The sequence below is a fragment of the Schistocerca americana genome, chromosome 3 (genome assembly GCF_021461395.2).
Source record: "Schistocerca americana isolate TAMUIC-IGC-003095 chromosome 3, iqSchAmer2.1, whole genome shotgun sequence".
Taxonomy (NCBI): domain Eukaryota; kingdom Metazoa; phylum Arthropoda; class Insecta; order Orthoptera; family Acrididae; genus Schistocerca; species Schistocerca americana.
In genome coordinates, this window is record NC_060121.1 from 560,578,217 (window position 1) to 560,592,668 (window position 14,452).

Sequence of the window (14,452 nt, forward strand, 5' to 3'; positions counted from 1 at the left end):
CTATTTTAGGAAAAGAGGCATTCATTTTTGCTTCATCAGCTGATATACTGAAGAAAGTAAAATGAGCGAAAGAAAGTCGCAACAACAAAAAATAATTAATGTACAATAATGAAATATCGGGAGTACATTTATCTAGGTAACGTATTTAAGTGATAAACATTGCAAAATTAAAATGCTGATACATTGATAACTGGTGTAACCGCCAGAATCTTGAATGGAAGCGTGCAAACATGCATGCTGCATTGTGTTGTACAGGTGCCGGATGTCAGTTTCTGGGATGGAGTCCCATGCCTGTTGCAGTTCATAAGTCAATACAAGAACGGTTATGCTGTCTGTGCATGAGGCTGGAATTGTCGTCCGAAATGTCCCATAGGAGCTCGGTTGGAAACAGATCTGGTAATTCAGTGAGCCAAGGCAGCATGTAGACACTCTATAGAACATGTTGGGCTACAATAATGGTTTGAGGGCGAGCATTATACTGCTGGAAAAGATCCTCTGGAATGCTGTTTATGAATGGTAGCACAACAGATCGAATCGCCAGACTGACATACCAATTTGCAGTCAGGATGCGTGCGATGACCACGAGGGAGCAGCCGCTGTCACGCCCCAGACCATGGCACCAGGCGATCCTGATTTACATTTCATAGTATCACTACTAGCGTCACTCTAATGTGAATGGCGCGAAATTTGACTGTATAGCATCTTTCAGATGTAGAAATGCACCTACCAACTTTACGTCGATCCATTTCTTCTTTGAGTTGCGATTTTTTCCGTCATTGCATTTCTTCTTTTGATGAAACTGTTTTGTCCCACACTACTACCTGCGTTGGATAGGCATCCCGCCCATCGTAGCGGCGTTCGGCGTATCATACATCATGGCGAGGCCCGGAGCAACGTGAGCCTCAGTGGTTGTTCACAGAGGGTGTTTGTCACCGACCTGACTACTTTACCATTGCTCCTCTTTTGAGAAAAACGTAACGGAAGGGAATAGAAGGATTTAACATGTTGTGTTACAGAAGAACGTTGAAAACTATGTGGACCGATAAGATAACGATTGAGGAGTTTCTCCGCTAAATCGGTAATGAAAGAAACGTAAGGAAATTACTGACAAGAAGAGGGACAGGATAATAGAACTTGTATTACGACGTCAAGGAAAGAAATTCCAGGCATTTTAGAGGGAGCTGTAGAGATTAAAAATTGTACAGGAAGATTACATGAGACAAATAACTGAGACGTACAGTGCAACTGCTACTCTGGACGAAGAGGTCAGCGCAAGAGTTGAAATCGTGGCAGGCCGCATCGAACCAGTGAGACAACTGATGACTTTTGGACTTTCAGTGCTCCACCAGTCCCTTCGTTCATGCACACCTGACAACCTCAGACATAACTTCGAAACTGTTGAGTATTTTTCCATACGGATTTAATATCCTTTCTGTAGTCAAGTATGCAACATCGCTGAAATTCCACCAGTTGAGTTGTTGAACGGTACTCGTTGTCTCTTTCTTCACCTTAACAGAACGTTTATGAGTCAAGTACACTCTTTGTAACGACTTCGCACTCTATCAGTAACAGCTATGCAGTTGTAATAGACACCATGCTCACACACTCAGCTCACAGAATGGCATTTTACTGACATGTATAAAGAGACCTTCTTATGGAGCAATGGCAACCGTACAAGTCTATTTTGTAAAACGGAGAAACCGCACAGCAGTTGCTTAATCCAGAATCGTTTGTTGTGTGCACGTCCGGTTTCGGAACGCTTAAGGTTCCATCATCTAATGTAAACTGTAATAATGCAGATATTTTGCATACTTCATGATTCTGGTTACGTTTGGTGTACTGTCGTGATATCTGTTTCTTTTTTTTTTCGTATTTCGCTAGGTCGCTATTATTTTTTTATCTGAAACTCTGGTTCCACGACAACAGTGGGGCGAGCATGACCTCCGATAGTTAAGTGATTTTTTCTGTAAGAAACGTCCTGTTCTGCCTTTTAATTTTTTAAAATTTATTTTAGAAATTTTATCCGCATAATTCCTTATCTGACCTGAGGATCCCTCCCATTGTCGTGTACCACAATTTTTCATTATTGCAGTTCACATCAGATGACGGAAATTTAATTGTTCCGAAACCAGTCGTGTACACAATAAAAGGTTGTGGATTAAACAACTGTAGCGCGGTTTCTTCATTTTATAAAATTACTGACATTTATATTTAAAATCCGCATTCGCGAAAATTTCACACAATAATTCTAACATCACTACGGAACCGTTGTTTCGGTTATCCACCTGAAAACCAGATACAATTTTTCTATCTGCAAGAAAGCTTGCGACTTCTTATTTACACTCTACGGTGTATGTATTTCGTAACAACAAATCGGCGAAGATTACTTTTCCTGTTATAAATACTTTATCAGAAAATATCTAATACGTCTTCATTTATTCACATTACAGAACAGTACAATATATGACATGGGTATTTGTGTGTAATAATTTAGACTAACTGGAACAGCAGAAATTCTATTCAATCCCCTGTTTTTAAGTAGACTAAATAAAAAAGAAAAGAAATGCAATGCTGGAATTACGAAGTCACTACTGATTAGATGATTAGATGCAAGTGTAAAGAGAAGCTAAAAACAGCGTCGTTTCTCTCGAACCAACAGTAATCAGAAGTTATTTCGAAATTCATAGCGGATAAGAAAATGGAGGTGAACCTCATGGAGCAAAAATAGAGATGAAAGTGTAAAGGACAGTAATGAATAATGCAGCTCGCATATTTAAATTTCGGTATTGGACACGGTTCTGCATAAATCTGGTGGAACTCAATATGAAAGCCTGCAGAGCGCATTAATGAGGTCTCAGAGGGGCTGCAAAGACAGTAAAATGTGTGAAAGCTTGTCATTAGGTACCAAAATACTTATGTATGCTTCTTAGCAACAGCAATTTCGAATTCAAGGCAGTAACAGCTATATGGTTTTACTCGTCAAATCTGTGAATTTATACTAGTATTCATTAGCTGAGCTCTCTCTCTCTCTCTCACTATTTATCTAGCACACTCACAGTCATATCATGGCTCACAGAAGTAGCACCGGGAAGAGTGAATTGTTGTAATAAAAATTTTGGAGACAGAAGTGTCAAAAAGCTGATGTTAAAGATAATGAACAGTTGTGAAGATGACATAAACCTACTAAAACTGAGGTAGTTTCTCAGCACTTATCTAACTGGAAAAGAGAACAAGGAAAAGAAATTGGGAAAAGATCGTGTACGTGAATGAAATGAAGGATCATAAGGCTTTGTTGGCTTTGAATACTGAGGTTATGCAATTGACTAGGGTCATATAATTTTTTATTCACCAGTGATAGTTTCGTTAATTTGCTCATCTCCAAGAATCGGAAAAATTTTTCACACGTCGTATACCCTGGCTCCAGAAATTCTTTGTTTTCATACAGTTATTTGGAGATTTGTATACAAAGCCAACCACAAACGGTTAGTAAAAATCCTTTTTAGTGGATGGTGCGTGCCGCTCTAACAAATTTTCTCTTCGTTTGCTGGTATCTCTTAAGACTTTCTTGTGCAGTCATATCTGAACTGCTCTGGTAGATACATATCTTGGATACACCTTAGCTTTAAAATTCGTAAAGATCGCATCAATAGCACGTGAATACAAAGAGTCTATTACAGGTCGACAACTTATGAAAGTGTCTTGATTTTGCTTTAGTCTTGCTTCCAATATACACCTCAACGTCAGAAGTGTCTCTTTGGTGTCTTTACCTTTTCTAAAGCCAAACTGATCGTCATCTAACAGATCTTCAATTTTCTTTCTCATTTTTCTGTATACTGTTGTTGCCAGAAATTTGGATGCAAGACTGTTAAGAGGATTGTACGATAACTCTCGCAATTGTCGGCTCTAGAAATCTTCGGAATTTTTATGGATAACGTTCTTGAGAAAGTCAGATGGTATATCGTCAGTCTCAAACAGTCTACACACCAATGTGAACATTTGTTTTGTTGCCATTTCCCCAAATGGTTTTAGAAATTCTGGTGGAATGTTATGAATCCCTTCTGCCTGAAAACGATTTTAAGCCTCCCAATGTTATTTCGATTTCTGATTATAACACTGGATACGCTATCTCTTCTATGATGACTCCTGTTACTTCTTTTATTACGCTATTAGACAAGTCTTCCTCCCTCATAGAGACCTTCAGTGTACTGTATCCACCTATCCACCCTCTCCCCTCTACATTTAACAGTTGAACTCCCACTGCACTTTTAATGTTACCACCCTTGCTTTTAATTTCACCGAAGGTTATTCTGACTTTTCTATTTGCTAACTCAGTGTTTCCGACAATCGTTTCTTTTTCGATATTTGCACAGTTTTCATGCAGACATTTCCCTTAGTTTTCCTGCACTTGCAATGTACTTGTAATTCTGTCTTCCTCATTTTCCTTGAACATTTCTGTACCTCTTTCTTTCATTGATAAACTGAAATATTTCTTATGCAATCCACAGTTTCTTCGCAATTACTTTCTTTATACCTCTTTTTTACTTTCGAACTTCCGTGATTTTTCTGCTTAAAGCTGGCCATTCCTCTTCAACTGAACTGCCTATTGTGCAACTCTTCATCACAGTATCCGTAGCCGCAGACAACTTCAAGCGTATTCCTTCATTCCCTAGAACTTTCGTATCCAACTTCTTTGCGCATTGATTCTATGTGATTAGTAACTTAAACTTAAGCTTGCTCTTTATGACTACTAAATTGTGATCTGAGTCTATATCTGCTCCTGGGTACGCCTTACAATACAGTATCTGATTTAGGAATCCCTGTCTGACCACGATGTAATCTAATTGAAATCTTCCCGTATCTCACGATCTTTTCCAAACATACCTCTTGTGCAACTCTTCATCACAGTATCCGTAGCCGCAGACAACTTCTTGAACAGAGTATGTTCTATTACTAGCTGAAATTTATTGTACAACTCAATTACTCTCTTTTCTCTCTCATTTTTAGTGCCAAGCCCATGTTTTTCAGTGACCCTTTCTTCTTCTCCTTCCTATACAACCCCATTTCAGTACCTCATGAATATTATATTTTCTTCTCCCTTTACGTGCTGAATTACTCATTCAACATCCTGACATACGTTCCGTATGTCTTCATCTTCGTCTTGTGATGTCGGCACGCATACGTGAACTGGCGTTGTCGGTTTTGGTTTGATGACGATTCTGATGAACAAACCTATCACTGAACTGTTCTCAATAACACACCCTCTGCCATACCTTCCTATTCCTAACGAGTCCTACCACCATTATACCATTTTCTGCTGCCATTGATACTACCCTGGACTTGTCTGAACAGAAATCCTTGTCTTCTTTCCATTTCACTTCACTGACCCCCGCTGTATCTAGACTGAACCTTCGCATTTCCCTTTTCAGATTTTCTAGATTCCCTACGACGTTCAAACTTTCGACATTCCGCACCCCGACTCGTAGAACGTTATCCTTCCGCTGGTTATTGAATCATTTTCTCATGGTCATCTCTCCTTTGGGAAACTCCTCCCAGAGATCCGAACGGGAGATCGAAATAGATCGAAATCTTTTGCCGGTGGAGAGATGGTCAAGACACTTTTTCATGTACAGGTCACTTAGCGTTAGCGGCGACATAACGCACTCACGACTGCACAGAACGCTGTTGTGACAACGGCTGAAACCTGCAACGTATTGAGGGTATTTGAAAGGTGCATTTGAGGTCAAATACAACAGTGCATCCTGCAGGCTTGACTAGCATCTGCACTTATTTTCAGGCATGCATTTCTCACCGCATTACTGTATTTTTGTCCAGCCCCTGTATGTTTACTTGTACCTTCATTATAGAGCTCTATGAAATTTTCGATCCCCTGGCGTCAAACTGAAATAGAGATTTAAGTTCATTCATGTTGTAGACCGAATGGGGCAAGGACCAGCTCTTTTACGCTACAAATACATCAGCCATCAAACCAGTGACTGAATGGCTAAGGCCATGCACTCAATAAGGCTGCCTTGATGTCAACTGATTGGAAGATGATTGCTTATTTCATTTTGTCTTTTTGTGATGCTACGAGAAATCTCCTGATGACAGCTACACTCGTTTCCTGGATCAGCTGATTGAAAGTGAGAAGTGGCCTGAACTATATGAACAGCGCACTTGGTCTCCAAGATACTTTAGCAGTTAGGAACATTTGAAGTAGAAATTCTGATAACACTCTCTTAGCAGCCTCTGACGAAAACTGTGACTGGGAAATGGTTCGCAAAGAACGAAAAGGTTCTGATACAATAGATGTCTGTTTTCCGGACGTAGCGATGTAAACCATTCCTCTGAACAGCGTTGATTGAAGTGTTTTGACCTAAAAGGCTCTATGTCACAAAATAAGTACATTTATAGACCATAAAATGCAGTCCTATATTGTACGGCCGATAATTATTGACGTTGCTCTCTAACGGTTATTGTTTCTGATTAGCCACTGATTGGAGCAGCTGTATAACTACCAAAGAGACAAAACAATTAGAACGTCCTACTTTCAGCCAGTTATACACTCCTGGAAATGGAAAAAAGAACACATAGACACCGGTGTGTCAGACCCACCATACTTGCTCCGGACACTGCGAGAGGGCTGTACAAGCAATGATCACACGCACGGCACAGCGGACACACCAGGAACCGCGGTGTTGGCCGTCGAATGGCGCTAGCTGCGCAGCATTTGTGCACCGCCGCCGTCAGTGTCAGCCAGTTTGCCGTGGCATACGGAGCTCCATCGCAGTCTTCAACACTGGTAGCATGTCGCGACAGCGTGGACGTGAACCGTATGTGCAGTTGATGGACTTTGAGCGAGGGCGTATAGTGGGCATGCGGGAGGCCGAGTGGACGTACCGCCGAATTGCTCAACACGTGGGGCGTGAGGTCTCCACAGTACATCGATGTTGTCGCCAGTGGTCGGCGGAAGGTGCACGTGCCCGTCGACCTGAGACCGGACCGCAGCGACGCACGGATGCACGCCAAGACCGTAGGATCCTACGCAGTGCCGTAGGGGACCGCACCGCCACTTCCCAGCAAATTAGGGACACTGTTGCTCCTGGGGTATCGGCGAGGACCATTCGCAACCGTCTCCATGAAGCTGGGCTACGGTCCCGCACACCGTTAGGCCGTCTTCCGCTCACGCCCCAACATCGTGCAGCCCGCCTCCAGTGGTGTCGCGACAGGCGTGAATGGAGGGACGAATGGAGACGTGTCGTCTTCAGCGATGAGAGTCGCTTCTGCCTTGGTGCCAATGATGGTCGTATGCGTGTTTGGCGCCGTGCAGGTGAGCGCCACAATCAGGACTGCATACGACCGAGGCACACAGGGCCAACACCCGGCATCATGGTGTGGGGAGCGATCTCCTACACTGGCCGTACACCACTGGTGATCGTCGAGGGGACACTGAATAGTGCACGGTACATCCAAACCGTCATCGAACCCATCGTTCTACCATTCCTAGACCGGCAAGGGAACTTGCTGTTCCAACAGGACAATGCACGTCCGCATGTATCCCGTGCCACCCAACGTGCTCTAGAAGGTGTAAGTCAACTACCCTGGCCAGCAAGATCTCCGGATCTGTCCCCCATTGAGCATGTTTGGGACTGGATGAAGCGTCGTCTCACGCGGTCTGCACGTCCAGCACGAACGCTGGTCCAACTGAGGCGCCAGGTGGAAATGGCATGGCAAGCCGTTCCACAGGACTACATCCAGCATCTCTACGATCGGCTCCATGGGAGAATAGCAGCCTGCATTGCTGCGAAAGGTGGATATACACTGTACTAGTGCCGACATTGTGCATGCTCTGTTGCCTGTGTCTATGTGCCTGTGGTTCTGTCAGTGTGATCATGTGATGTATCTGACCCGAGGAATGTGTCAATAAAGTTCCCCCTTCCTGGGACAATGAATTCACGGTGTTCTTATTTCAATTTCCAGGAGTGTATTATAATTTACCGAAGCTTTATAAATTTAGTAGAATTATCTCTGTTTGTTTGGTATTATGAACAAAGCTCAGTGTAAATTATGTATTTTTATTCTAATGACTTGTTTGGGCCCAATTAAAAAATCTTCAGTTGTAAAATATGGATAGTATGATGTTACTAACATCAGTTGATACGTGACCTCAAATTTTTAGGCTTTTGATTGCTTGTGGCCATTAATTTGTTAGTAAAAATATCTATTTTGATACAGCATTGACACAAAATAGTTCTCACACTTACTTTGCAAGGTCCTGACGAGGTGCAATGCCTAGTCCACAGACTACTTCCATCATGTCCCTGAGCTCCTTTATTGTACCATGTCCAGTCACATTAATGTGACCAACTCTCAAACGACTGAATAAAGACCTTTTGCAGAGCGGACTTCTGCGAGACGTGCGGTAAGAGAGTCACTGAGGTCCTGGAAAGTTCCGAATGTGGTATGGAGCTGCCGTGGTCAGTTGCGCTAGGTTTCTCTGTTGAAGATCCATGACGTGAATAGTCAGATTATGGTTACCGGTATCCCACATATTCTCGATTGGGTTTAAATCTAGGGAACGTGGTGGTCAGAAGAGAACGGCAAACTCATCCTGATGCTCTTCAGACCACACACGAACACTGTAAGCTGTGTGACACGCTGCATGATCCCGCTGGTATGAATATTTCTGTTGATCCATTGTACCTTCGAAAAATGACTATGCCACTTAATCCAAAACTTCATTACTTCCTGTTACATCCTCTTAAGACTTAAATTTAAAAAAAAAAAAAAAAAAAAAGACAAGAAAATGGGCCGGCGAGGGGCTCTAGGCGCTTTAGTCTGGAACTGCGCGACCGCTGCGATCGCAGGTTCGAATCCTGCCTCGGGCATAGATGTGTGTGTTGTCCTTAGGTTAGTTAGGTTTAAGTAGTTCTAAGTTCTAGGAGACTGATGACCTCAGCTGTTAAACCCCATAGTGTTCAGAGCCATTTGAACCATTTCTTTAAAAAATCCTTTCTCTTTGCGACCCTGCGATAAACAAATAACATTCCAACCAAATTTCGTCTCTCCGGATCAACTGATTTAGATTGGTATTGGATTCGAGAAAAAGTATTGGATCTTATTTTAACTCATTGGGATTATGATTTGAGAAACAGTTTTTCGAGTCATCGATCCTCTGCGTGGTTCGATGCTGCCCGACGCGATTTCCTCCTTTACCGACCTCTTCGTCTAAGCGTAGAACTTGCAGCAAAACTCGTCTGCTATTGGGAATATATCATTCTCTGACAATCCCTAGAGTTTTCGAACTCAACAGCTCTATTTAGTATTATCGAATATATTCCGTAATGTCTTAACACACGTCCTATCATCATGTCCCTTCTTCTAGTCTGTGTTTTCCGTATATTCCTGTCCTCGTCGATTCTGCTCAGAACCTCTTCATTCCTTATTAGTCCACTTAATTTTGAGCTCTTTTATGTGACACCACATCTCTGTCGCCTCGATTCTCTTTTGATTTTCAGTTTGCCTGGCACACATGCTTCACTTCCATACAATGCTGTGCTGCAGACGTAGATTCTCCGAAAAGTTTTCCTGAAAATAAGTGTTCTTCATAGTAGGGGACTTCATTACCGATAAATGTTCTCTTTGCCTGTGCTGCTTCGCTTGTTATGTCCTCCTTGTCCTCCTTCCCTCATCCGTGACACATGAAAAACAGTTTACTAAATATTTTAAATCTAATAGACGTCAGAGTGAAACAAGTGATCATCTATAACGATGATACAAACTGACAGCAGTTTGCTCCAGTGCAGATTAAATTAACAAAAATATCCTCCAGTTGACGTTAATGCATATGTACAGTCATTACTAAATTCTGCACTCGCTCAAAAAAGAACAACCTGATGTATATGCTTACTGTTCATAATTAAAATGAGCCAAAACAAATCTACCAGTACCATAAAAAAGGGAAAATCGTAACAGGCAAGAGAAAAAAGATTAAAACATACCAGCAACGACGTACAGCAAAAGCCTAGCGATTGGTAGACGTTGAAATAGAATTGTAATAAGACTGTACGACAGCGAAGTATACAATAAGAGAATTTTACATACATCAACGCATACACTACTACACGCAATAGTACCAGAAGCATAATTTATGGAAACCGCTTGTGGCATCAAATGTCACAGCGGCCGAAGACATTACATAGATATTTACAAGTACGTAAGAATCGACGCCGAAATTAAATTATTGAATCTAGAGACTTGAAATGGGATGAAACAATCTTTGAATGTCCTGAAAGAAATAAGTTTCCTGCATCGCCTATTATTCATTACTATATGATTTTAGCTGTGGGTTATACATCGTTTCACCTGAGCAGGCATTCTCAAGTAAAACGTGTAACCCAAAATACGCTTTGTTAACGTGATTAACATTTTAGCTGGGAATGGCGACACAACCATTCGTAGTATGCAAAGTAAAAATCAAACAGAAATGCATAACAGCTGATACAGGAAACTTATTTCTTTCCAAACGTTTATCAAGGCTTTGGGCACTGTTGGGAGTACATTATTATTTGAATCTCTCCTCACTCATTACGGAAGCAACTTCCAAAGTTTAACGCCTGATGGTGTTAAACAGAGGTTCAAAATTCAGTAAATCTGATGCAAATGCAAAAAGAAATGGATTCAGAAACAGAACACTTAAGCGAAGAGATACTCAATAAATTAATATTTGACATTATATTGCATTTGCCAACCGCACGTGAGTTACACAATTTCTCATTTTCTCTCAAGACGCAATGTGTCAGCAGTCATAAGAACGTAACATTCACGTTTTTACAAATAATTTTCATAAAAAGCGACGGTATGTACAGGCCTATCTTGAATATCTGTTGCAAGGAAATGGCACACATAAAATACACTAGTGTCATTAGGGTCACGCCATGTTTAGTACTATCGTATTCAAACAAACCATCAAAGTAAAAGTGATGGCCAGTTTCCTTTTACTTTTTAATAGCGGTTTGATTAGATTTATTTTAACTTATTAACTGTAGTTACTTACCGGTGTTTATTTTAACAGTTACACATGGAATGCAATAGGCAGTTCGATGACAAGGGAACATTCTCAGTGCAAACAAACGGCCTTGATGAAACTCGTCAGGTATGTAGAGGGGTGAAAATAATGCAATACCTCTTTTTCCATTTTTGACCAATTTCAGTTTTAACTCACCCCAAAAGGTAACTAGGGATTTTAGGTTTAGAGAGAATATCTTAGAGTATGTGAAATAAATATAATGTGTTTCATATAAAAATTGAAGTGTGATTAACATCAAGGGACAAAGGAATTACAGACATTGGTTGCGAGTGGGCACTGTTTTGAACCAATGAGGGAGTTGAAAATTTCGAAAACAGGTCTCCTGTTTACTAGGCTGACCACTAAGCCATCCGAAAGCAGTGGTTACTGCAGTTGCATGGACTACTCTAGCACGCCTCCCGTCATACCCAAATTCTCAATCACTTGCCCATTACCCTCGTTACTCGCGGCATGTTACAGATTCCCGCAAGAGTTCGAACCTGGTGTGCATCTGCACTCAGGACATCATTGGCCGTCCTCCCCTTCATTACACAATGTGTAGTATATACCCTCTTGTTATAATACACATTAAAGAAGCTTTCGCGCCACTTTCACCCATGTGTAATTAAACTGGTTCCTGAAATGCCTTTTTTGGAAAATAAAATTTACACAGTGTGCTGCTGGAGTTTTGTTTAACATACTTAATGAAATACCTAAACGTTCATTATTATTCTTAGTACTTGTTTTACTTAAGTGCAGAAGAACCATTTTGAACATCGTAGTTCAAGTCGAAGGTCTTGCTCTCCTGGTGATCCCAAAACGTTCGATGGTAAAGGTACAGCCGTTGGGTGTATAAAGCTTTCGATGTTGGAGGAAATTTGTGGGAAAATTTTCAGATATACACCGATCAGTCGAAACATTATGACCACCGACATAATATCGATATCAGCTCGTCCACGTGATAGAGACGTCACCTGGCGAGGAATGACTGCTAGTCGGACAAACGCACCGTACATGTAGTATCAGTGAACGTGCTGTTCCTGTGTTGAATGGTGAATGTATGCGATCCATCTGGCTTTGGCAGAGGGAAGACTGCGATGGCCTGGAGGCTCGGCACAACCATTTCGGAAACTGTATGGTTGGTTGGTTGTTCGAGAAGTGCTGTGGTGAGAGTCTTCTACACGTGGCGAAATTGAAGTGAAACCACGTCCAGGCATCGTGGGGTTGGGCGGCCACCCTCATTACAGATGACGGATGTCGCTGTCTGGGCAGACTGTTGAAACAGGATAGGCGGCCAATGTGTGTGAGAACTCTCAGACTTTAATGCTGGGTGGAGTAAAAGTGTGTCTGAACACACAGTGCACGGAACGCTCCTAACGGTGGGCCTTTGCGGCTGACGACACGTACCTGCACCAATGTTAGTACGACGACATCGGCAACTACGACTGAAATCGGACTTGTCCATTGGCACTGGACGTTGGCGTGGTGGCGGAGCGTTGCATGGTCTGATGAATCCCGATACCTTCTTCATCATGCCGATGGGAGTGCGCGAATTCGTAGAGTTTCATGGGCACAGCTCCATGACACCTGTACTTCAACATGGAGACAAGTTAATGGCGGCTCTATTACGCCCTGGGGAAAGTTCACGTGGCCATCCATGGGTACAGCGGAGATCGTACAAGACACCTTGACTTCCAACGTCCGGCCGCGGTGACCGAGCGGTTCTGGGCGCTTCAGTCGGCAACCGCGCGACTGCTTCGGTCGCAGGTTCGAATCCTTCCTCGGGCATGGATGTGTGTGATGTCCTTAAGTTAGATAGGTTTAAGTAGTTCTAAGTTCTAGGGGACTGATGACCTCAGATGTTAAGTCCCATAGTGCTCAGAGCCATTTGAACCACTTTTTGACTTCCAGAGAGTATCGGCGATCATGTTTCCCAACGGCAGTGGCATTCACCATGTCATGAGGCCAGGAGTGTGATGGAGTGGTTCGAGGAACACAGTGGTCAGTTCCAGTTGATGTGCTGGCGATATAACTCGCCAGATCTGAACTCGATCGAACACATCTGGGTTGTGATTGAACATGGCGTCAGAGCTCATCGCCCTCCTCCCGGTATTTACAGGTGACCTGTGTGCAGATGTGGTGCCAACTCCCTCCAGCGATCTACCAAGGTCTCATTGCTTCCATGCCACGACACATCGCCGCTGTGATACGTGGACACTCCGGCTATTGGGTAGGTGGTCATAATGTTCTTGGTGATCAGTTAGTTCTGACGAATGTCCAAGCTGTTAATCTCCACTTGAGAAGCAATATAATCAAGCTGTGGTCAGTAGTACGTAATCCAATTTCTTTGCAAAGGTTAGCCAATGTACTGAAATATTCTGGTAAAAATAAAGATATTTAGCGAATCACCCACCCCAATTAGAAATCCACATTACTTTTTTTATACTGTCTTTTCAGTCGTTTGCGTTATGTGCAGAAGCCTACTCCATTCACTGTACATGGTGTAAAAAAAAGTTAGGCCTTAGGCACTTTTTGACAGATTACCATTATTGTAATGGTTTGTTGTCATTATAATGAGTTTCTTATAATTTGAATCAACAAAATACACGTATGTCATGAGACAAACTAAACGAAAAACATGAAAATAACAATTAAAAAACAAAACAAATAGCATAATGACGAACACTTAGATATTTTAATTAATTATGTTGAAAATTCTCTGACAGCGCACTGTGTACGGCTTATTTTCCCAAAATGGTTTTCAGAAACCATCTTTATTACACAAGGATGGAAGTGGCGTGAAAGCTTCTTTAATTTGTCTTATAAAAGAAAATCTTAATTTTTCAAAATTAGTTAATAATGGTCAGGTATTTTTGCAAGATCTCAACATATTACAAAAGTAGATTATACAGTTTTCAAGAAAGTTAATTACATCTCATCTTTCATATGAAACACTATTTTTTATATTTCACAGTGTCTAAGATATTGCATCTCAAACTAAAATGCCAGATTACCTTCTGGGGTGTGTTTTACCGTTTAAAAGTGAAATTGCTCGAAACCGAAAAAATAGGTATTGCATTGTTCTAACTCCTGTACACACCTACGAAGCATCATAAAGATCATTATTTGTACTAGGAACGTTCGTTTGTGAGTGTAGTACCATATGGGACTATCCCGTGACTGGGAAGTCAATAAGGTTGACCCGAGTAAACGAAAGCGACGTTGGGACAGGACTCATTCCGTAGCGGCGCATATCACAACACGCCGAGTAAACAGAATGCTTCCCCCGTGAAAGCTGCAGCCGGGACAAGCCGGGCCGTATTTGCTGTTCTCTCGCCAAATACACAGCACGGCTCTGTGTCGCCTCTGGGGGCTGAGCTGCTGTCT